This window comes from Vombatus ursinus, unplaced genomic scaffold (genome assembly GCF_900497805.2).
Source record: "Vombatus ursinus unplaced genomic scaffold, bare-nosed wombat genome assembly UNPS02009062.1, whole genome shotgun sequence".
Lineage (NCBI taxonomy): Eukaryota > Metazoa > Chordata > Mammalia > Diprotodontia > Vombatidae > Vombatus > Vombatus ursinus.
In genome coordinates, this window is record NW_020948840.1 from 16,277,279 (window position 1) to 16,303,465 (window position 26,187).

General features: G+C 41.6%; 1 protein-coding gene and 1 pseudogene across 1 annotated transcript in view; one reads left to right on the forward strand and one right to left on the reverse strand.

The window, feature by feature from the left end:
• The window catches only part of ALK (ALK receptor tyrosine kinase), a 970,895-nt gene that overhangs the window by 79,545 nt on the left and 865,163 nt on the right, over positions 1–26,187 (forward strand). The window lies entirely within an intron of this gene.
• LOC114034603 lies at positions 9,285–20,931 on the reverse strand (annotated as a pseudogene).

Genomic DNA, 26,187 nt, shown 5'->3' on the forward strand with positions numbered 1-26,187 from the left:
TCTTTTATGTGAGAAAAATTTCCCCATTCTATGTCTACTTCAACCCTTCTCCCAGTGCATCCCTTTCTCTCCACTTCATTTTTTTTTGGAGATCATTCCAACATAATCAACACACACTCATGCCCTCTAAACACCTTTTAGCTGCCTCACAATTTTCTTGCATCACTCTCATTTCTTTTCCAAACTTTTCTTCTACCACTCTTATCTCTTTCTTTAACTCTTCCAGGAATTTATGTTGGGTTTGTGTCCGATTAGTATTTTTCTTTGATGCTGTATGTAGCTGTTTTCACATTGTCATCTTCTGAATTTATGTCTTGGTCTTCCTTGTCACTGTAGTAGTTTTTTATGTTGAATTCTTTTGTTGTTGTTTATTCACTTTTCCAATCTATCTCTTGTCTTTGAACTTTAAGTTGAAGTTTGGCTGTGCTCACCTGTCAGTGAGGAGGCACTGTCCTAAGCTTCAATTTTTCATGCTACTGTTTTCAGAACTCATTCTGAGGGTCTACAAGTTTTTGGTGCTTCCAAGATGGTATGATTCTGGGAGAGGAATGGTCATGATTCCCCTGGTTTGTGCTCTGATCTCTATCCAGGAAGGGCTTCTGGTCCCCTGCAACTGCAAGTGTTAGTGGTCCTTTTTGCTTTGGAACTGTGATCAGAGCCCCATGTGATGGACCCCTGGGACTCCTCTCTACCTTGGAGCTGAGACCCAGAACTATGTAAGGGCAATAGAGTTGCCAGTCAGTGCCAGCTGTATCCAGTGCCACCAAACAGTCCCCTGTAATCTCTTTCTGACCAGCTGTCAAAAAGACAATTACTGTCTCTGGGCTGAGAGCTCCCAAAGTTGCTGCTACTGCTGCACTGCATGTGTGGGCTCCCAACAGGCCTCCACTCTGGTGTCACAGACTTCTCTTGCCTCCTTCTTAACTTTTCTTAGACTGGAAAAAATGTCTCACCCTGACCTTTTGTTGGTCTAGCTGCTCCTAAATTTGATTTGAGGCATTACTTTGAAGTTTTTGGAGGGGAATGTTGGGAGAGTTTAGCTGGGTGGCTGCCCCTAATCTACCATCTTGGTTCCATTCTCAACAGTTTTTTTTAAAGTAGGTATTGTGGATCTTGTTCTGATTTTGCTTCCTTCTCTCTTCATCTGTTCATAAAATCTTCCCATATTTCACTGCATTCTTCATATTCATCATCGGCTACCATATAATCATTTTCCATTACACTCACATGTCACAGTTTATCCAGTTAATCCCCAAACAGTGAAAACTTCTCATGTTTTTCTAACTTTTTTGTTAAGGGACATTTCCTAAACTAAGTCAAATTTAGGATACCATGCCTACATGGGGTACAGTGTTCTCTAATATTATTCAGAAAATGGGGGAAGGAGAGCTTGGTTGCACATTAAATCATTATGACCTTGAGCAAATCAGTTGTCTCCTCTGGACCTTGTTTTCCCTGTCTGCCAAATGAAAGGTTGGAATAATTGTTAATAATTAGAGCTATCCCCAAGTGGAATGAACTGCCTCTGGAGGAGAAGAAGATAGCCCATCTTTGGAAGTGTTCAAGCAGATGATGGAAGACAGTTTGTCAGGGATGTGGTGGAACAGATTCATACTGAGGGGGATTTAGTGGCCTCTGAGTTCCCTTCAATTTTGGAACTCTGAGGTTCTACAACCCCATTGTTTAATGGGAAGAGCACTGGGTTTGAATTCCTAGCATCATCACTTTACAACAAGGTGAAATGTTAGTTTTTAATTCATTTCCTTCATTTTACAGATGAAGAAACTGAGACTCAGAAAGGTAAGGTGACTTGACAAGGGTCACACAGCTAGTAATGTCCAAGGTATGATTCAAACCCAGGTCCTTCTGACTCAAAATTCAGTGCTGTTTTCACTACATCATTTTGCCACCATTGGGACTAAAGCCTCCCCTCCCCCCTCACCTGTGTTCAAAGCTTGGCTCTGCTAACTATGTGATCTTGGTCAAGTTACAGTGTCTCCAGGTCTTAGTTTCTTCATCTGTATAACGAGAGCGGTGGACTCAATGAGCTTTAAGTTCCCTTAGCTCTAATATCCTGTAATCCTATGAAATGGTGCCCTAGGTCCATGAAAAGGTTAATTTTCTCCTTCCAGACCACTTCTAGATCCTAAACCCATATGTTCTCAGGAGATCAGGCAGGGGTAACAGCTGAAGAATGTTGAGTAATAATTGTCCTAAGTGCCTGGGGCTCTATAGTAAGTGGTCTCATGGAAATGTTAGGCAGATTTGATTTGGTATCTGACTGCTTAGACTGTCATCTCCCAGTTAACTTAATTGTTGATGGCAGAATCCTGCCTTTTACTGTCTGGGGGCAGGCTCACCAGTTAAGTACCATTGGGCCTCAGGGTGGCTGAGAGGGGTTGGCTGACATCTTTGATAGATATCAACCATACTTGATCTCCAGTGTCCTTCAGAAGAGGAGAGGGGAGGTGTTTGTTACCAGGACATGTCTTGAAAGCCCAAATCACATTTTTTCTCTCTTGATCACCACAAAAGGAAAACATTTCCAAATCCCCTAAGAGTAGGGAAGTGTCCAAGGCAGTGGACTCTCTGACTACCTGAGCAATCCCACCAAGGGGACTTTTTTCCTCTTTTACATGGAATCAGAAAAACTTAGATCTACAAAGGGCTTCTGAGATCATCTATTTCAACCCTTTCACTTTATGCAGATGAGAACTAAGGCTCAGACAGGTGAACTATCTGATTCAGGGACACCCAACTAGTTTATAGCCAAGAATAGAAACTCCACATTTGTATGAAGCAGTTAGCAGAGCCGTAACAAGATATGGGATTGTGGATAGGTAAGGTTTTTTGTTTTTCCTTCTCAGCTTGGGTATATCTTGCCCAGGTTGGAAATTCAGCAGCAACTCACAGGCCTGACTTTGCTTCTGATTGGTGAAGGAACTTTGACCTTCAGACCTGGACCTTTAGCCAATAGGTATTAGCCAGTTAGGCAATAGCCAATAGGCATCAGGATCCTGGTAGGCTCCAGAGTGTGAAGAGACTAACTTCCTTGATGAAGAGCCATAGGACCATACTGCTAAAGCTGGAAGGAATCATAGAGGTAATTTGGGCCACTTATTTTGCAGATGAGGACTCAAGGCCTAGAGAGTTTATGAATTGCTCGGGAGCCTACAGGTAGAAAATAAGAGTCCGGATTTGAACTTGGCCCCACAACTCCAAGTTCAGCACTTGTTCAGCACATTTTTGTCTCCCAATAGAGGGAAGCTCTGGGAAGCCACGGTATAACACAGGAGTGGGAGAGTTGAGGATTGGGCACTGATGGGGAGAAGAACACCCAAAGTGAGATGGAGGAGAGATCAAAAGCAAACTTCACCCACACCGAGCTTGTATCTAGGACTTCTTGTTTAGTTGTTTCAGTCATGTCCAACTCTTTGTGACCCCATTTGGAGTTTTCTTGGCAAAGATACTGGAGTGGTTTGCCATTTCCTTCTCCAGCTCATTTTACAGATAAGGAAACTGAGGCAAACGGGATTAAGTAACTTGCCCAGGGTCACCCAGCTAGTAAGTGTCTGAGGCCAGATTTGAACTCCAGAAAATGATACTTCTTGACTTCAGGCTTGGTGCTCTGTGCACTATGGCACCACCTAGCTGACCCATATCCAGGACTAGCTCATGAATATTATGATCTGAATCCATTACTAACAGCTCATCTGTACAGAATGTTCTATACAATGGATGGAGATACTATACATGAGGGAGGAGCAAATAAGATCCCTCTCCTTAAAGAGTTTATAATCTAATGGGGAGAGATTAGATAGAAATCAGAGCACTTAAGAAGCACTTTAATACTTCAAAAGCACCAATTTAGAATAATTAATGGAAGGTCAGGTTGAATTGGCAAAAAGTCTGAATTACAGGATGGTTCTGTAAAGAAATGCAGTTTTAATACTTTCTAGGATAATAATAACAACAGTAACTCACATTTATACAATGCTTGAAGATTTACAAAGTGTTCAAACTCCTGACTAATGGTGCTGCCAAGGATCTGACCTGGTGTATCTGCTTTAATGAATGTATAGAATTCCTCAGAATTAGCTCACTGAAGGCTTCATGCATGTACATGCCATAAAATAATTTAATAAGTGCTGGAGAAACATCCCCACTCCCCCACCAAAGATATTCATTAACCTTCAGTCTTCCACTCACTTTGAATTTGAGCTGCAAACCCTTTTTTTCAAAGCTCTGCCCATGTCTAATCCTTGCAAAATGGCACACTGGGCCAGTTATTACTCATCCAACCAAGTGCTCTGCCATACAGTGCAGACTGCCGTCCTCTGTGCCAGCCTTCTATTTAGTGGAGGATGGACAATGTTGCAGTTTTCCTTAATGATATTTTTGTCATAGATGAATTCATCTAAGTCTTAGCATTGGTTCTGCAGGTTGAAAGGACCTCTGAGGTCATCTAATTCAACACCTTCACTTTACAGGTGAGGAAACTGAGGCCCAGAGAGATGAAATAATTCTCCCTAGGTTATATATGTAGTAAGAAGAATCACCAGGATTCAAACCTAGGTCGTCTGGCCACAGATCCAACACTCCTTCAACTATAACATACTGCTTTCTTAGACTCTGCTTGTATTTCCAGTTGTAGGTACCACTTGTCAGAGCCAATTTAGTCTATCTCTGTTTCTGTCTCACTGTCTCTCTCTCATATTCTCTTCCTGTTTTAAACTTGTTTTATATCAAGTTTCTACCTTTTGCAATTATCACCTTCTCCCCAACTCCTACACTTTAAGATTTGGTTAGGATGTGGATTTTTCCTCCTTTCCTTGCCTTTATGAATTTATAAACTTCAGTCATATCCCCTTCAGCCCTCATCATTCTTTTAAAAATGCCTATACATTATTAGTCTGACCCAATATGACTCCCTCCTAATACTCAGTTCCCTTCCCCTAGTCCCTAAGTTACTGTATTTGCATTTCTTCAGCTCTTCTCCAGGTCTATTCTATTTCTCTTGAGATCTGATGATAAAAACTACCAATAACCCTCCAAGTCTGGATGCAGAGGAAGTCTGCTTAAGGACAGGGTAATGCTTCTTGTTTTGTTTCTAGTATATTTCTTTTTTTGTTTTGTTTTTTGATTTTTTAGCCAAAGTAGTATGTTGGGCTGATTTTAGGTGAAAGTCTACAATGATTTCCTTCTGAATAACAACTAAGAATTTGACACCCTTCATTCTATAAGAAGAATTTGAACTCGATTTCTTAAATCCTTTACCTTGTATTTTGTCCAATTCAACTCATCTGGTACCTTTATCACACAATCTTCCTGCGTGTTTTCCCCATAAGCTTAGTTTATTACCCAAAATAACCTTGTCATCCATAAATATGGGTGTTTTATTATGCCTTTCCTCTTCCTAATTATTAGATAAATATGTGATGTGTATGTTCAGGATACTTGTTCCAGTGCTGATAACTGGGTTAAATCACATTGCATTATTTCTCCATTGAGCAATGCCCATTTATCCCTACCATTTGTGTCTTGTCTCTTTATGCATGAAACATTCTTTCACATCTTTAGTGGCTCAATTAAAATATTTTTGCTTGCTTTCTTGCTTGATTTCTCTCTCCCTCTCTCTTTACCTTTCTCCCTCCTTCCTTCTCTCTGTCTTTTTCTCCCTCCCTCTCTCTGCCTCCCTTCCTGCCTTCCCTCTCCCTCTTTCCCTTCCCCCCTTTCTTTGTCTCCCTATCTCTTTCCCTCCCTCTCTCCTTAGTTGTGAAACCTGTTGTACAAATATCAGAGTTGGAAGGATCATCATAGGCCGTTTCATCCATATTGTACCATTTTGGAATATCTTCAACCACATTTAAGCAAATGGCATCAGGTCTTTATTTGAAGACCACTAGTGAAGAGAAACTCATCACCTCCCAAGGCAGCCCATTCTACTTCTGAATGGTTTTAATCATTGTTATTTTTGTTATTGATTTTGAGACTTGGTCTTCTTTTCTCTTCTAAATTGAATGCAGTGCAGTGACTACTCATAGGTCCACCTTAGTGCTAATTGGAACAGAAGCTCTGACCTGTTCTGTTTCCTACCTGAGCTAGTTCACCCCTCCAGAGGCAGCCTGGTGGTCTTTAGGTTTCAGAGGCTCAACAGATTGGGACCACCCTTAATCCTACTGCAGTCCAGTACTACTGAATCAAACCATCCACACCTCTCATCCTTCCCAATAGCAGGGGTTGCAGGTGCAGGCTACCACACCTGGCTGGAGTTTCTTCATCTCTTCTCCCTTACATCTTCCTTCTCTACTTCTCTCCCTCCTCCTCCTTTCAGCTTTAATTGTTATGAATTTTTTCCTTCTGTCAAGCATGTATCTGCCACTCTCAGAATCCTACTCTTTTCTGAGTCCTGCCCTCTGGGTCTAAGCAGAACAGAAGCAAAATTGTAAAGGTCACCTTGTCTAATCTCCCAACTAATGCAGGAATTCCCACTACAGCATCCCTGACAGTATCAGTCAGTCTCTGTATTCTCCTAGTGACAGATAACTCATTACCTTCCAAAAGAGCCCTTTTTATTGTTAGAGCAGTTCTAGTTGTTGGAAAGAAATACATATGACTGTCACTTCCAATCTGTAGTGCTCTAGTCTTAGAGACACACACACACACACACACACACACACCCCTTTTGTCTCCTATACATTATAACTCTTACGGTATATAAAGAGAGACATTCCATTAGCCACATTCACATTTATTTGACATTTAAATGTGGAAAGTGCTTTACATACAGTTTCCCATTTGAGTCCTATAACCTTATGAAGTCAGGAATTCAGGTATTATTTTCCCCATTTTATATTTTAGAAAATGGAATCACATAGATGCTAAGTGGTTGGGCTAAGTGACTTATCTGTGATCAGAAAGCTGATTAAAGCAAATATCAGAGGCAAGATTTGAACCTAGATATCTCCTGACTCCAAGTCCAATCCTTCAATCTATAAACTTTTGTCAAGTGTTTATTGTGTGCCAAGAACTCTAGTAGGTTCTGGGATTACAAAGATAAAAACTGAACAGTCCCTGCCCTCAAAGAGCTCATACTATATGCAGAAACAACTCCCAGAGTTATAAAGTAAATACAAATAATATGTTACATAATTACTGTGGAGGATCAGGAAGATCCTCATTAAGAGGTAGTGTCTGAATGGAACTTTGAACGGCACTAGAGATTCTAAGAGGTGGAGGAGAGGAAGGAGAACATTACAAGCCAGCCTGTGCAAAGTCCTGGAGGGGGGAGATGTAATGTTGTGAAGAACAACCCAAAGGTACGTTTGGCTGGAATATAGAGTTTGTAAAGGTCGGTAATGTGTGACAAGCTTGGAAAGGTCAGCTGGAGCCAGGTTTTGAAGGACTTTAAATGATAAATGGAAGAGTCTCCCAGTCTATATGCCAAGTCATGCTGCCTCTCCACTGGATTAGTCAGCTATGCTTTTCCTTTGAAGGAACCATATTGTCTTTCCTCCAGTCAATGTTTGCTTAATTACGATGTATTCCACATAAATGGAATTTATGGTATTAGCAGAAGTGACAAAAAACAAACGTGTTCTCTAAGCTCCTTCCTAGCTCTAATATTCTTTGATTCCATTAAATACAACCACCTAAAGAAAAATCAAGGGAATAACTCGGGAGTTGAGAAGACTGGACAGAGAAGAGCTTGAGGTCATAGTCTTAACAAGTAAAAATGAGCTGGAATGCATTCCTTTCTTTAAAGAATGTGGCAAGATGTAGGAATTCCTGAAGCCACTTATTTTAGTGAGCCATGTGTATTCTTGTCAAAGATTGTGATCTATGCTAATTATCTTAGGGAGCTCTTCATTAATTTTCCACAGAGTTCAAGAGTATAATTATGGAGTACTGACCAATTAACAAAGGTTATATATGGCCCCACTAATTAACATTCTCTTAGTCAATTTCCACATTCCCAGATTTGAAGCAAATATCTCTTGGTAAGTGGAAGAAAGGAATAATTTTCCTTGTGCTTTTCTCAAGGGATGAACATTTCATTGCATAACCTGATGTGAGGTTTAGTTTTGGATTTTTCCATTTATGAATTATCTCTTTTCATGTTTGCACATTTAATTTGGTTATCAGAATCAAAAGCACTTATTAAGGAGTGGCTGACTTGTTGTGTGTGTGCTGAGCAAACACTTCCTGTGTCCTGCACATAATAGGCTCTTAGGAACTATTTATTAAACTGAACACTAAAGGTGATACAGGTGATGTCTTTGAATTGAGCACCTGTAGTACAGGTGGGGTAGTGTCACAAGTAGCCACTAGGGGGTATCTGAGAACTGGATAGGAACTGGATAGCCAGAAGGAGTGTTGGGGGTGGGGAGAGCTAGAAAAGCAATACAATACTTGTCTCCAAATATATGAGGGAGTTGTCTTTCCCAAAGACCATGTAGACCATGTATCATTTAGAATAGAGGTTATACATGTTCTACTTGTCCCTAGAGGGCAGAACTAGAAGCCAAGTTATAGAAAATGCTGAGACATATTTAGATTCCATGTAAAGAAAAATTGCTTATGTAGCAGAGCTGTCCAAAATGGAATGGGTTGCCTCTGGAGGTCATCAATGGGTGGCTCTTATGAAGGTCTTTAAATAAAGTCTGGATGACCACTTGTCAAGTATGTTGTGGAGAGGATACCCAATCAGGCAGACTATCAGATTAGATAGTCTCTGGGGGCTATTCCAACTCTGAGAACCTGTGATTCTAGTTACATGAGTTACATGTGCCTTCTAAGAGGGTGATAATGCTCAAAGACTGAGATGAGGGAAGGTTGTGGCACTAAGATGGAGGGTAGTTCAGGGCGGAAATCCAGAAGAAAAAAACAATGGGTGACATCCTGTACATGAGAGCCAGCCAGAAGCAGAATAGTTGAGGTGTCTCTATGTCTGGGATGGTCAAGAACATTTGAGAATGACTCAGGAAGCCCAAGATGTGTTAGGAGTCCTGAGGGGAGGGGAAAGAATGTATCTCAACCTGAATTTGTATGAGACAGAACTGTGATCACGTCTCAAGGACAAAAGGACAAATGGAAAATTGTTTGAGCAAAAGTGGGTCTGACTATCTCATTTTGAAGGTAACAAGGATGGCCAGGGATTTTTATTTTTTCTTCTCATCCAACAAAAACCCACAACTTTATTAATTGATAGAAGCAGTACAAATTTCAAGTCAGGTTGCATTTAATCACCAAAATACTGGGAAAACATCCTCATTTCCAGAGAGTTACATCATTACTTCCATAACAGGATTTACAGTATCATTACTGTTGTTCTTCAGGGCTCAGACAGCCTTTACTCCGGACACATTTGGTTGGTCTGTGACCAGTTCTGTGTCCTTGATGTCTATGCTTGTTTCATCAATCTCTTCCTCTTTACTTTCTTCTTGGACAGTGGGAGTTTGTATGTATTTCTCTGTGTTGGGGATTTCTTCCTTCTGAACTTGAAATTTTCAGTGGCAGCTAGCTGTGCCTCCTGAGAAAGATCCTGAGGTCTGACTTCCCCAAAGACCACACAGGGATTTGAAGCTGGCGCCTGCAGACATCTGGCTTTTTGATGACAAAGAGGAAGTTCTTAGGTTTCCAGATGGTAACTCTTGTAAGTTCTATTTCATGTCCAAGGTCCAGCCTGAAACAGCCCTTTATGCTTTCTTTTCTTTGAGTCCCTGCTTTGCTTTACTCACCGATTACTTAGAAAATCTCAACTGCTGCCACCAGTTTTTTCTGCAGAGGCTTGTTCCTCAAGGTCAAGCACTGATTTGTCACTGTCAGATTCTGTTTGGGACCCTATTTCAGCCTGGGGTTGGGACAATTCTGGACCTGTGTCTTGGACAGATGGTTTTTGTCATTTCTCTGGACATTTATTGAGGAGAAACAAAAATCAAAAATGGTCAGAGAAAGAGACTTGGATGGTGGCCAGGGTTTTAACTAGCTCTTTTACCCAGAGAGTTGAGTGTAGAGACTTACCCATGGGTTTAACACTCTACAGAGTGAGTAGAAGCAGGGAGAGGATTCTGAAGGCTTCCAGAATTCCAAAAGCTGTTTGGATTTTTATCAATAAATAAGCATTTATTAAGGACTTGCCATGTGCCAGTCAATATGCTAAGGGTGATTTTAAACCATGCCACCTGATCTTGAGACTTCTCATTCTTCTTCACTAGGACTCAGATCCTGCCCCTGGAACCCTGAGTTTTGTTTTTTGGGCTTTTGTCAAAATTCTCTTGCCTAGTTCTATGCCTATCACAGAACTTCTTGACCAACTCCAAGTGATGGCCTCTGCACTCTGGCCTCCCCCTTTAGAATAGTAGCCCCTTGAGGGTGAAGATTATTTCACTTTTGTCTTTGTGTCCCATTGCCAAGCACAGAGCAAGCATTAAATAAGTGCTTGTTGGTTAATTGGTTGAAGGATGCTGGCCAGTAGCAGGTGGTAACAGTGATGGCATCAACTGCATATGCCTTGGTTACTGGTGGTACTACTGTCTCTGGTCAGCATTTTCCTGGAAGTAGCCAGGGTGATTTGGGTTGTGTTAGGGAGAAAGTCATCCTTCCTGCCTGTCTCTGACACATCCCCTAATCTACCTGCTTGTTGCCATCTGAATCAAAGTTTGCAGTGCTAGGGAAATTAGATAGTACATATTATGTGTTACATATAATACTCAGTGGGGTATTGAGTGAGTCTGTACCATCGCCCTTCTTTTTCTCCCTGTAACTTGAAAATATTCAGCACTGGATATCCAAGTCTGGGCATCTGAGAGTAGTCTTTGTGGATGCTGAATGAGATATCTGTGGGAGCCACACTGTCCTTTACCACAGGGACTCAGAATTCCTTGAAGGGTGTTGTTCTTGAGTCATTTAATTCATACCTAACTCTTTGTGACCCCATTTGAGGTTTTCTTGGCAAAGATATTGGAGTGGTTTGCCATTTCCTTCTCCAGCTCATTTTATAGATTCAGAACCTGAAGCAACAGGGTTAAGCGACTTGCCCAGGGTCATACAGCTAGTGTCTGAGGTCAGATTCGAACTCATAAAGATAAGTCTTTCTGACTCTAAGCCCAGTGTTCTATCCATTGCACCACCTAACTGCCCTCCTTGAAGGGTGGTACCACTATTAAATTTGCCAGGGTTGGCTGAGGGTATGTCTAGGCAAACTGGGGCCCTGGCATGGGACTAGAACAGGATTTTCCATACAGCGTGGACAAAAAGTTTTTAAGATTAGATATCCCACAGGTGGCTCTGGCTTAAACTCATTATCTCTGCACCTCAAACTCATCCTTCTTCCTAAACTCCCAGTTTCTGTCTGGGACACCACCATCTTTCCCAGTCACCCAAATTCACAACCTCAGTGTGATTCTCTGCTCCTCATTGTTACTCTACAAGTCCATTTGTTGCCAAATTTTGTTATGTCTACCTCCACACATCTCCGGCACATAGTCCTTTATCTCTACTCACACAGCATCACCCTAGTTCAGACTTTCATCACCTCCTGCCTGAATTTATTGTAATAGCCTCCCATTTGATCTTCCTGCCTCAAGTCTCTCTCTCTGCTTCCATGTTTGTCCAGTCATTTTCAGTTGTGTCTGACTCTTTATGACCGCATTTGGGGTTTTCTTTAGTGATTTCTAGAGTGGTTTGCCATTTCCTTCACTAGCTCACTTTACAGATGAAGAAACTGAGGCAAACAGGTTAAGTGATTTGCCCAGGGTCACCTAGCTAGTCAGTGTCTGAGGCTAGATGTGAACTCAGGAAGATGAGGCTTCCTGACTCCAGGGCTGTGCCTCTGTCCACTGCACCGCCTATCTGTCCCTCTACTTCCATACGTCCTCCACAAAGGTGCCAAAGTGATTTTCCTAAAGCACTGCCCAACTCAAGCTCCATTGTGCCTCCTTAATGTTTAAAGTAACAAATAACAACAACTCTATTTATATTCAAAGTTCCCTGTATTAGACTCTACTCGGTACTCCCAGATATTGGCGCTTCTCTTTTTTCCCCCTAGGCAATCATGTATCTATAATGTAAATATCTGCATATGTTCATGACATTTTCCTTGTTACAATGTCAACTCCTTAAAGATAGGTCCTGTTTCAGTTTTGTCTTTCTGTTCCCAGCACTTCACACAATGCCTGGCATATAGTAGGTGCATAATAAATATTTGGTGATTGACCAGGGAAGACCAAGTTAGGCATGTGAGAAACTAGACCAAAGGGTCTGGATCAGAATGCTTGTCCAGATGAGCAGGAGCTGAGGTCAGATGATCAGAGTGGAAGGCTGGGCCAGAGATAGTTCAGGTGTAAGCAGATTGGTGAAAGTTGTCAGCATTTCTATTCTGGTACAGGCAAGCCCAAGAGGAGGCTGTGAACTGGAAACCAACTGGCTACATATTGTAAGATGGGCAGGTCTGTGGTCTGCAGGCTATAGTCACCACTGGGAACTCTAAGGTTCTAAGTTTGAGGTTGGCAGGAGTCAAGCTGAGGCCAGAGATAACAAGAGGGTTTGTCCCCAGAGGCACAAATTGCAGTGATGCAGACATGTCGGTCAGAAATGCCTTTCGAAGCAGCGGTTTTAGATTTCTCTGGATTTCTCCACACCATGGTAGTTTGTCCCATTCTTAAAGATCCTCATGTGTTAGGAAGTGGTAAGAAAGGCCTGGGTATACTAAGGCTTCACCTCTAGCCCAGGAGTCATCCAAATCTGTCTTATAAAATAGTATAATGTCCTTAGGTTTATTGAAAGATTCTACTGCAGCCGTGGGATCGAGGAAGACCTAGGTTCAAGTTCTGTTTCTGAAACAGAGAGGCTGGGGGACCCTGGGTAAATCACATAACGTCTTAGTGCTCTAAGCAACTCTCTATTACTAGAAGTTGTCTATCCCAATCCTCTTCCCAATGGAGGTGGACCAGGCCCTTCCATATACCCCTCCCTACCTGACTCCTTGCCAGACAGATATGGGGCTCCTACTACTTGGATGAATAGGGAGTTAGCAACTACAAATCATTCCTGTAATTTGGTGGAGCATTGGACCTTAACCATCTGCCTTTCACTGTGCTCAACAGCTTACCAGCCCTTGCCATCTGCCCGTTGTATGTCATTGCTGACTGGTTAGTACCCCTGGGCCAGGATCCCTACAATGAGTTGTTTGCCCAGGGCCTTGGCAAGATCATATTCTAGAAAAGTCTAGGAAATTAAAGTCAAAAAGTATGTTTAAATGCTTCACGAGGCACAAGGCACTGTACTAGATACTGGGAACACAAAAATAAAAACAACCTTCCCTTTCTCACCCCATGCCCCCAAATAATTCAATCTTTAAGGATTTTACATTCTGTTGGGGGTCTGAAACACATACAGGGCTCAATACAAAGTAATTTTAGGAAGATTAGGCATTAATTACTGGTGGGATGAAAATCAGCAAAGGCTTTAAATGAGGAGTGGCAGTTGAACTGAGCCTTGAAGGAAACTAGAGGGAGAGGTGGAGAGATGGAACATTCCAGGCATGAGGGACGACCATGAAGTCATGGAGACAGAGGATGGATGTTGGTTTCTGAGAACAGCTAGTAGCCAAATTTGGTTAGAAAATAGAGTATATCAGGGGGAGAAATGTGAAAATTGATTCACTTCTATTCATGAGTATTTATTAAGTACCTACTGTATGCCAGGTACTGTACTAAGCAGTAGGGATTTAAAAACTAACAAAAAACCATAAGATAGTCCCTGCCCTCAAGGCACTCATATTCTGGAGAAGATAAGTCTGAAAAGGTGAGTTTTCCTTTGTGGTGGCCTTTGGACACATGAATAAACAATAATTAACTTGTAGCAAACTGATGCTCAGGAATGGGAAACCCAGAAGTAGTTGTATTTAGCATGGTGCCTGGCACATAGTAGGCTCTTAATAAATGTCTATTGATTCATTGATTGATATGTTGAGAGCTGTTATGTGGAGGGGGGAAGCATTCTCATTCTGTTTGGTTCCAAGAGGCAGATCTAAAACCAAGGGGTAGAAGACAGAGATAGGCAGATTTTTGATTGCATATAAAGAAGACTTTTCTAGTAGAGTTGAACAACAACAAAATGAGTTGCTTCATGAAATGGTTAGCTCTCTGTCACAGGAAATGTTTGGGCAGAAACTGGATGACCACCTGTCAGGATTGTTGTAAAAGAGATTCCTATGATGGGGAAAAGATGGAATCATCTTCTAAGGTCCATATATCTGTGTCCTTTAATCTTCTCTCCAGAATACCCTCAGACAGGTAGGTATTACCTTTTTAGAAACAAAAATTTAAATTGCACCTATGCTTTCAGTGGTGTAGGGAACTCCTAGTGAGGAACTCTCTATCCCACTCCAAGAAGCCTTTATTAAGCACTAACTATATGCTAAGCACTATTCTAAGTGCTGGGGATACAAATAAAAAATTAAGTCAATATTAGCTCTTAAGGAGCTCATAGTCTAATTGGAAGAGACAAAAACATACAGGAGGGTCCAGCTGCTGGTCAGATCTCAAGGTCCAAGAGCCTAGAGAGGTCTGTGTTAGGCAGATGGTAAGGCCCAGTAGTTTTCCATCATATAGGAAACAGTTGGTAACTTCCCTTCTTATTCAAGTAATGTGAGCCCAACCGCCCTTTTGGCAAGGTGGAGGTAAGGGGTAGAGGGGCCTGGCCCACCACCACCATTAGACAAAGGAGACTGGGCCAGACAGTCAACAACTCAGCTGGAGTGAGTTGACAACTTCCCTGCAACTTACAGTATTAGAAAGTTGACTAGCATGGTCACAACCAGTATATACCAAGAAGGACTTGAACCCAGAACTGACTCCAGAGCTCTATCCTTTATACCACGTTGTCTCTCAGACATTACCTTACACTGGCAAATTTACAAATCCTTTCAACATCCCTCCTCTCCAAGAGGTAAATATCTGATTTCCTCTTTGATGTCATAGGACTTGGAGCTTGTAGGAACCTTAGAGAATTTTTTTTTAAATTCTATTCTGTGATTTTGTGTTAAGGGAAATGAGACCTATGGGGGTTAAATGATTCATAAGAGGTCATCCAGGTAGTAACTAGTAGACCTAGAATTTGAATCTGTATCCTTTAATTCAAAATCCTATGCTTTTTTCCCTCTGCTGACATTTGGTCACAACAAAGTTAGAAAAATCCAACAGGATAGCACTGACTTAGTAACGGTTGCAGAGACCCTCTGAGCTAGGTCAAGGGGCAAGGTCCAGTGGTCAAAAACCATTCTAACAAGGTCAAATGTTCCAAGGATCATTGAATCTGGGCATCTAAAATCCAGATTTACTACCTTTAGGGCCTGAAACTTTGCTGGCTACCCAAATAGATTAACAAGTATGACAGGAACCCTGAAATGCTAGGAAACCAGAAGAGGATTTCAATTAAAAGCAGCTTGCTGATCAGGTACATACTTAATGCTGTAATTACCCAGTGGTGACAGCTCCATGAGGCACAGGCAAGTGGGAAATACTGACCAAGCAATTTTAAAAAGGTTGGTCTAATGCTCTTCATTTTTCACTGAATCCCAAATTGAGTTTCTGCTTTCAGGGAATAATGAAAAAGATAGAGGGTTGAACATGACAATCTAATTTCCAGGTCCCCAGACTGAAAAAGTAATGTTTCCTCTGAAACCAGAGTGGCCCCAAAGAGATGAGCTCATTGCAGAAGCTAATTGGGCTTACCTTCTTCTGATAGAAGCCATATACATGAATATGGCAGCTCTGTCTTCTGTCCTGTTAAGAGGAAAAGTAGCCTTTTTGAGTTTTGAGTAAAGAGGGCATCAAGGGGCAACAGAAGGACATGAGCCAAGGTATATGGGCAGTAACACTGGCTCCTGTCCTGGTTTCTGACTTCCTAAACTTTTCTACTATACCTCAGCAGCCTTCTCACCTTGGAAATTCCCTCCACTCTTGTGGCCTCCTCACCCTGAAGATTCTTTCCACCCCATGGCTCCCTTCTCCCATTTATGAGTTTCTCCCAGAACCTCCATTTTGAGGAAGGCCAAAGGCTTGACATCCTTTATCACCTCCCAGCTCTGATTATAACTCTCCAGACTGTGTCCTCATGTGGGTACCTGCCCTTTCCCCTGCCCCATTTTTCAGATGTTTAAAACTGTTTTCCCGCTAGAATGTAAGCTCTTTGAGGGGAAGGATTGTTTTTTTTTTTTTTTGCTTATATTTATATCCCCAGCACTTAGCAAAAACCTAGTACATAGTAAGCATTAATAAATGCTAGTTGCCTTGGTTTGACTCAGATAGAAATGAATGGATCAGTTTGGCTGAAGGCATGGGAGACTGTTCAGGAAACAGTGAATCCCCTAGTGAACAGTGGGAGAGAATTTACTTTGGTCCTTCTTGCTGAACAAACTTTACATCTGCTGGCTCATTTGGCCTCTAACCCACCTTACTCTGACCTTCACATTCATTGCTAAGTCAAATTTAAGGGTGGTCCCATCAAGGAATTTTGATTCCCTGTAATGTAGGATAGTGTGACTCTCACAGATACCTCCCTCAGCATCCACCAAGACTACTCTCAGGTGTACAGACTTGTTTATCTAGTGCTGAGTGCTTTAGAGTGACAGAGAGAGAAAGTAGGGGCTGGAGTCTTATGGATGGTGCAGGTTCACTTGAGGAGTTCTTGAGTTCTTGAGTACTTCTTTCACTGAGTAATTGTGCAGCCTTGGGCAAATTACAACCATTCTGTGCCTCAGTTCCTTCATATGTAAAATGGAGATAATAGAAATGACACAACATTTTTCCCACTAGAGTTGTCTTGGTTTGTTTTGATTTTTGTCTAGAACTCTGATTTTGTTGGTACTGTAGGGACTTCTCAGTGAAGACCCTTCCAATCACCCTTCTGATGCCAAATGCAGATGGACAACTGGCATTTATATTGCTACTGATAACCTTAGGGAGTTGCTTGGACACAAGAAATTTAAGTGACTTGCTCGGGGTCATTCAACCAGTGTGTTTTAGAGGCAGGCCCTAAACTGAGATGGTCCTACTTGACTCCAGGACCACCTCCCCATCTAACTGTGCCAGGCTACTGTCACGAGGTTGGTGTTAGTATCAAATGATTGCACAAAGAATGCAACATATGTGTCAACTGTTTTTTTCCAGTAAAATTTTACACAGTTATTAAATTAATCTTTATAAAAATGCAAAGATCTAATGTGTTAATTCTCTGCTCAAAAGCCTTTACTGGCTCCCAGCTGCCTATAGGATAAAATGCAAACTTCTCAGCCTGGCATTTAAGGCCCTCCACAGTCTAATTCCAGCCTTTTTTTCATAGCATTCTCCTTATACTGTACACAGTTGTCCTGTCAAACTGTGCTATTAGCTATTTCCTGTTCTCTCTTATATTGTACTGTCTATGTGCCTTTGTGTGGGCCATCCCCCTTTCCTAGAATGTACTCCCTACACATTTCCACCTATGGAAATCCTTTTCTCCCTTTAAGGCACAGTTTAGGTACAACTTCTAAACTTTCCTTGTCCTTCACCTACTCCTACATCTACACCTTAGGCTGGAAAATCTCTCCCTTTTAAAATTTTCTGGATCATCTGGGACCAAGAGGAAAAATATTAATCCTCCTTCCGTATGACATCTCTTCAGATACTCCCCACATCTCTAAGCCTTCTCTTCTCCAACCTAAATATCCCTAGTTCCTTTGACCAGTCTTCATATGACATGAATAGGAGGCTCTTCACAATTCTAAATGCCCTCCAGCTTCTCAATGTCCTTCCTAAAATAAGCCCAGAATTGACCATAGAATCCTAACCAGGGTTGAGGGCAGGGAGCCTATCACCCTTCTATTCCTGGAAGCTCTTGCCTTTCAATACAGCTTAAAATTGCATTAGTTTTCTACTGGAAGCTTTGGAGGATCAGTAAGATTTGAATACGTGCAAAAGTTGTGTTCCAGATAGGGATCCCAGAAGGAACAAAGGTACAGAGGCCTTTGGGGAGAAGGAATTTTTGATGGGACAATCCAATGTCCTTCCACTGCCGTAATTGACCAGAATTGCCATTGGTTCTAATTTCCTATGGGGTTTTCCCATTTGGATTTTCTGTTCTGACGATTTCAGATCATGAGATAAACTTGTTTGTTTTGATCCCCACACTTTTTTCTTTGCTTTTCTTTGTAATCCCTATCACTTAGCATAGTGCTTGGCATATAGCAAGCATTTATTGACTGACTGACTTACTGACTGTGGGAAGGTTCAGAGAAAGAATTCCTGGAAAGATCGTTTAGACAGAGGACATGTCAAGCCAAGTCAAGAGGCATTTACTAATTTAGGTTGTGATTTAACCTATTCTTTAGAACCACTAGTTTCTGTTTCTGGCATGAATGGGCTAGATCTCACTGCCTCAGGCTAGCCATCCCCTGCAAAAGTTGTGTATACCCTAAGAAAAAGCCTGGTGTAGGAGAACAATTCCATTTACAAGGCCATTTTATAGTTATACACAATCCTACCGTGTTTGTTCAACTCTCTCCAGACCTTGAAAGGCTTAGTTTTTAAAGGATTTCAGACATGTGGCCAGTCTTTGTAGCCAGTGAAATTCCTCTTACAATTGAAGCAGGGAACTCCTTCCCACTTCTAAAAGGGATGCTCAGGTTTAAAAATGTCTTTGTATTTTATTAGCATATAAATACCTAGTTACAGCTACTATTTGCCACTTGCTTTTTGTGATTATCTGGGGGTGTGTGTGTGTGTATGTATGTGTATGTGTGTGTATGAGAAATTCTATTCTGCCCTCAATACATTTTATCTCACTTGACCCTTAACTCTCTAAATCACATAGTACAAGATTTACCCCCATTTTACAGATGAGGAAACTGTGACCCAGAGATGTTAAGTGAATGCCATGGACCTTGTTCCAAGAAGGAATTTCAGAAATGGAGTTTAACTCATGCATTGTTTCCAACTAGTTGTTAGTAAATTGAGAGCCTAATTCTAGCCCACCCCACTTTGATTCATAGTGTAGCCTCAAATTGTATCGTTTTCCGCTGGGCTCCACTTTCCTTACCAGCTACCAAAACCCTGGCTGGAAGCCAAGGACTTTGTTGTCCTCAAACCTGTGAATGGCTTATAGTGTTATTTAGGGTCGATTTATTGTGTTCATTACATTGACAAATGAGGAAAGTGCTTTTTTCCCCCTCTTAAATAAATCACTGACCATTTCAGTTTTTATTTAAGAAGCTGCTAGCCTGAACTTGTTAAATATAAACACACCTCAATCAATACATAATAGCTCATATTTATATATTGCTCTAAGGGTTACAAAGTGCTTTCCTCAGAACTCTTCAAGGTAAGTAATGTAAGCATAGTTATACTCATTTTAAAGATAAGTGAAACTGAGGCTCAGAGAGGCTCAGCTGATAGCAAAGTTTATGTCTAGTATTTTATTTTTGCCAAGTACTTTACCCATATTCTTTCTTTTGAGCCTTGTGATGTTGATGTTAGAGATATTGTTATTCCTTTTTCACAGATGAGGAAACTGAGACTCAGAAGTGAGTGACTTGCCTAGTTACAGCTAATAAATGTGAGACAGAACTGGTGTGAGGGCTATGTCTTCTAAAAAAAATGTTCTTAGGGGATAAAGTACTGGGTGAAAATCCCACCTCTTATACTTAGTGGCTATGTAAACCTCTTTTATCTGAGTAAACTGCTTAATCTTTCTGAGCCTCAGTTCTCTCTTGTGTAAAATGGGACAATAATACCTAAGTCACAGGATTGCTGTGGAGCTCAAATGAGATAATGGGTGTAAAATACTTTGTAACTTTTTAAGTCCTCCATAAATGTCCCTTCTTATGGTTATTACACTATGCTGCAGGCCATCAGATAGCACAGTTTAGGAGCTTCTCTCTCCCATTTGCAGTAATGCATTAACCCTAGCATCCATCTGCCCCTGTCATGTATTGACCATGCCTCTTTTCTTTGCCTCCACTGCCTATCTGCAAGGAATGTGTTCAGGTACCCCTCCACCCATGACTGCTTTTAACAATGACTGACTTTCCTCTAAGGATAGAGAGTAGGAACTGGACCTATGATTTCATGGATGCAGGAAGATTCTGGTCAATACCTTCTTCTTACCATTGAAGGTCTGCACCTTTTCTAATACCTCTAGTCTTACAAAGTTCCCTAGAATATTGAGAAGTTAAATGATTTCCCCAGAGTCTCACAACCAGTTAGAAGCAAGACTTGGACAGGCTCTGAGGCCAACTCTCTACCCACTACGCCATGCTTCCTCTCAACTTTGGCATCAAATTTTACAATATTACTATCACCATTTCACAGATGGGGACTCTGAGGCCAACAGAGATGAAGTGGCTTGCCCAAAGTCAGAGGACTAGTGACAGAGCCAGGATTTGAACCCAGGCTGCCTGTCTCTAAGGGTTGGGCTTCCTTTGCTCTTACACAGGTGCAATAATAACTCCCAATAGAGGTAGATGTGCCTTTTGTGAGATGGATTAAGGGTGCATGTTCCACGTGTCTCACTGAATGGAAGGGGAGAGGGATCAATCCTGGGATATGGGGCGGGGCCGGCGTTCTTGGACAAGTTATTCCTGTAGGAAGCCTTGCCCTTGACTGGTAGGGGAGCATCTTGTTTGGAATAAATGAGTTTTGATGGGTGGGTATTTTTGGAAACTGAGAAAATGGAAGTGGGTTTCGAAGCCAAGTTTGCCCTTTTTGTATCTGGCAAACACTGATGCCTTCTCTGCTTTTTGTGTTTTGGATGGAGCTGAAATGAGGCAAGGCTGGCTTGGGTTCATTTACTTTCTTGTTTGCTCAGCGGCTTCAGCACCAGAGACCGCTTGCTGTAGCCCAGTAGGGACAAGAGAGGGAGCCCAAGAGCCCACCTCGTCCACCTTGTCATGGTCCTATTTCTTAATGACATCGCTGTTAAAAGCAGGACCTATTAGAGCTGGAAGGAATCTCAGAGTTGGTCATCTAATCCAGGTTCATCTTTTCCCTTCATTTAATAGAATAAGAAACAAAGACCCACGAAGTTTGTGACTTGCCCAAGTGATGCTGATAGAGCCTAAATTTGAACCCAACTCCACAGCCAGCATCCTTTCCACCATACCATGCTGTGACTGCATCTCTCCAGTATATTTAACAATGTCTACTTACTGTTATCTGTGTTTTTGTCTTATCTATTCCTCCATTTGACTATCAAATACAAAAAGGCAGATACCCTGTCTTATCCAGAGTTTGTATCTCCCCTAAGGTGGTTAATAGATGCTATCTGTGTAGCAGTTACTGCTTAATCAGAAATGTTCATCTGCTAATGAAGGCAGAAGGAGAGAATGGCCCCCTCAGATAATAAACTGACTTGTACAGAACAATCCTGAGAGCTTGTGGTATAAACTTCATGGAAGAGGTATTATTCACTAAGGGACTTGAAATCAAAGTTCTTATTTCCCATTCTTGCATTTTACCCTCTCAATATTTTAAGATATCATTTTTTGTCAGGGGAAACTGAAACAAAGATGAAATGATTTGAGCATAATCACGCAGCTAGTTGAGGGCAAGTTGGCATCATGGTCTCAACACCCCACTTCCTAGCTTGGTCCTGATTCTTCTAGATCACACTGATGATGACATTACTTTGCAAAGATTTTTTTAAAAGATTAATTCAATTGAACAGGGAAAGAAATCTTTGCAGCTGGTGGTTTTGTGAAGGACAAAGCAAGTATTTATTCTCAGAGTTGAAAGAAGTGATTGAAAATAAAGCTTTTTTTTTGGACGAGTTTACAGCAGAAAGTGGGCACCAAAACAGTCATTCTGCACTGAATACAAAGGAGAGGCTCTGCAAACTCTTTGTTTAGAAAGCTTAAAACAAAGTGAATGTTAAGGTTCTCAGAAGCAAGTGGCTCTGTGCCCAGCCAACAAGATCAGGAAGCAAAGACGGGTGCCCAGATTAGAACAGGAAACCTTGAGAGAGAACTGACAAATTGTGGCATTGTCTTAATGGAAACCTTTAATCTTCACCCAGAAGCTGACCATTCCCTTGCTTACTGAAAGCATGGGGCACTGGCTGAGAGGGGAGATAGGGCCTAGAAGGCATCAGAACTCAGCAGCTGGTAACTTGGAGGCCGAGAACTGTGACATGCATGGATTTAGCACCATCTCCACTTCAAATGTTCATATGGACTATCTGTGTCCCACCTGTGATAGAGCCTTCTGCACTTGTGTTGGTCTGATCAGTTGGGCAAACTGTACCTCAGTTTCCTCTACTCTAAAGTGGTGCTAATACTTATAGTAGTTACCTCACTGGGTTGTCATGAGGATCAAATGAGCTATTGTACATAAAGCGCTTAACCCCAACATAATGATATTATTTTGGTCTTCTTCAAGAAAAAAGACAACACTGGGGCAGCTAGGTGGTGCAGTGGATAGAGCACTGGCCCTGGATTCAGGAGGACCTGAGTTCAAATCCAGCCTCATACACTTGACACTTACTAGCTGTGTGACCCTGGGCAAATCACTTAACCCCACTGCTTAACACCCCTCCCCCTAGAAAAAAGGTCAACAACCAATCCACCAGCTTGTAGGACAGTGTGACACACAAGTTATAAGGCAAGGTCTATTTATGTCCAAAGTCAAGGACAGTGGCCTTCAGGGGATTTTATCATTCTGTCTTTCCTAATGCCTTATTATACCTAGCCCTGTTCTTCATTCTTACTGTGACCTATATTGCTTCCAACACGTTGGGGCTTTCCTAAGCTTGCACTGGATACTCCCCCCTTTCCTATGTGGGATAACGTTTTACCTTGGATCAGTGGTATGGTGTTGTTCTTGTTAAATAGGTGCTAAATAATATTTAGCTATAAAATACAGTATGTAATGTTTATTGAGGACTTGTTTATTTTAGTGAATTCAAGTCCATTCAATTAAACATTTAAGAGTATGCTGAGATCATAGAGCTGCAAGGCCTTTATTGATAGGACTGTCATCTCCCAGGTGAAGAAACTGAGGCCCAGAGAGCTTAAGAGACTTGCCCACAGTTGTGCTGGTAGTAAGTGGCAGAGCTGGGATTTGTCCTTAGGTCCCTTGGCTATGAACTCTTTCTATGGCACCATGCTTTCTTAAAATGTAGAGAGTACTGGATGAGGTACTTGTAATGAGATATGCAACAATGAACCATCAGTCATTCAGTCAACAAGCATCTATTAAGCACTAACTGTGCCAAACATTGCTCAAACCTAGAGTACAAAGAAAGGCAAAAACAGTTCCTGCTTTCAAGTAGTTTGCATTCTAATGGAGAGACAGCAGGTGAATAACTATCTACATACAAGATGTCTGTGTATGTGTGTGTGAATATATATCCATGTGCATATATATCTATATATATATCCATGTATATATATCCATGTATATACATGTATATATATATTTATATATACATGTATGTGTATATATATATATATATATATATTTATATATACAGAGAGAGAGAGAGAGAGAGAGAGAGAGAGAGAACACACACCCCAGGCATGGAACACAGTAGTGCAAAGGCCTGTGTAGCTGGTTCATGGAGGGCATGAAATGGAATAAAGTTTAAGAAGACTGGAAATGTAGGAAGGAGCCAGGTTATAAAGAGCTTTAAATGCCAAATAGAGTACTTTATATTTGATAACATGGAGGTAACAGGAAACCACTGAAGTTTATTGAGTAAAATGGGCAGATTTACACTTTTGTGGGGGAAAAAATCACTTTGGCAGCTGAGAGGAGGATGAATTGGAATGAACAGAGACTTGAGGTAGGGAGATGAATTAGAAGGTGATTGTAACAGCCTGGGCAGGAGGTGATGAAGGCTTGAACTTGGTTTGGCTGTGAGTAGAGAGAAGAGAGACATGCACGAGAAATGTTAGGTAGGTAGGATTACACACATGTATTGAGTGGAGTTCAGGAGTCAAGGATGTCACCCTGGCTGAGCGCTTGGGTAGCTGAGAGGACAGTGAGCCCCTGACAGTAATAGGGAACCTCAGAAGAGCAGGGATTGGGAATGGAAGATAATGAATTTGGTTTTGAATATGCTGGGTTTGAGATGCCCAAAAGACAGTTGGTGAAAGGAAAATTCAATGAATAAGACATTGCTATTCCATTTCCTTATGGAACTTAACATTTAGGAGGCAGAAAGACACAAGTAACTAGACCAAAAAAGAGAACATGATAGGTGCCTGAGAAGTATGAAATGCTATGCAAAGTCTGAGAAAGGGAAAGTTATCTCTCACAGGTGGGATTGTGGAATGGACTCTGTGGAAGGGACAACTTTCGCTCAGGGACTTGAAGACTAAGCAGGATTTCAACAAGCAGAGATGAGAGGCAGGGCAAAAACTTCAGGGAGCATGAACAGCATGAGCAGAAGAATTGGAAGAGGGGGATTATGGACTGTGTATGGTTTGTGGCGGGGAGCATACCTTGGCTGGATCTTGGGTATGTGGTGGGAACAAGATGAGATAAAGAAAGAACAAATCTGTTGAAAGAGATTGCACAGGGTCTTTAATCTGAAGTTGAGTTGATGCTTGATTTGTTAAGCAATGGGGGGCAGGGAGTGGGATGGGCACTGAAGGATTCTGAGCAGAAGAGATGATCAAGGCTGTGCATAAAGTTGTTACAGAGGAGAGGTGAGGAAAGCTGAGAAAGTAGAGAGAACAAAAGTAGAGAGCACCATCAGGGTACTGCAGTAACCATAGTTCATATTTATATAGTACTTTAAAGGTTTATACCCCACTTTCCTCCTAGCAACCCTGTATAATAGAACACTGGGCCTAGAGACAGGGGAGACATGGATTTGGGCTCCACCCCCATCTATTCTGAGCTGTATGCCTGTGGGCAAGCCACTTGAGCCTCAGTTTCCTCAAATCTAAAGTGGTGCTAATACTTGTAGTAGTTACCTCACTGGGTTGTCATGAGGATCAAATGAGCTATTGTAAATAAAGCACTTGGCTGATCCTAGAGTGTTATGTAAATATTGCTGTTTGCCCATTTTACAGATAAGCAAATTGAAACTTGGGTAAAATGACTTGCTTACAGTCACATATCTAATAACTGTTGGAACAGGGACTTGAATTCTAGTCTTCTTACTCCTTTCCTTGCAACACATCGTTGGGACTTATGAGGGTCTGGAGAAGAGTCGTTGCTGTGGGTATAGATGTGATTCTTCCTATGTTACTTCAATTCAATAAACATTTGCTATGAGCCTTCAATGCTCAAGAATGCCCATTGCCCTAGCCATAGACAGAAAACTTCAATACGGTGCTCCATCAGCTCACACTTTTCCTGACAATATAAAGATGATGGTATTGACTTATCAGTAGGACACACCTTTTGCGTTGCCTTTTTTCCCTCAAGGAAGTGGTTCCTTGTGTCAGAGCATCCACACTACCCTGGCCCAGACTACACTAATAGCATGGGTTTGTCTCATTTTCTTTCCTTTTTTAATGAGTTCAGCAGCCAGCTCCCAATCTGGCTTTCCACTCTAATTTATGCCTTCCTACCTACAGGACTTCAGCAAACATGTTAATGATTCCTTAAAGGCCCTATTTTCTCAGTTTCCGCAACTTAGTCCTGAGTCCACCACAGCTACACACCAACTCTTGATCTTGCAATCATACTTAAGGGTGATAATTCCATGTTATAAACTCTGAAATTCCCTTATCTAATCATAGCCTTTTCAATCATTCCATCTTTCCTTGTGCCTTATGACATCCAATCCTGTTCTTCATCCTTACCATGATTTCTATTCCTTCCAACCCTGAGGTCATTACTCTTGTACTTGCTATGCTCTTCTCTCTCCCCTTTTTTGATTGCTTGGTGATCAATGAGAGCCAGAGTGAATTGGGTTTAAGGCATGGTCTTTAAGAAAGAAATCTAGCCAATAAACTCCAAGATGACTTGGTAGGTTTCTGTCATCAAAATTTACCTTCCTTTGGGCAGAACACTTTCAGGTAAGGGCATGATACCTCATGTGAAGAAAGGAGAGGAGGAGGACGAGGAGGCGCTAAGTTGCCCAACTGAAACTGGCCAGCTGGGTCCCCATTGGGGTACCTCAGAGTACTCACAGGTTGTGGTTTATCCTTCATTCTTGAAGAGGACCATGACATCAGGTAGATAATGCCTTACT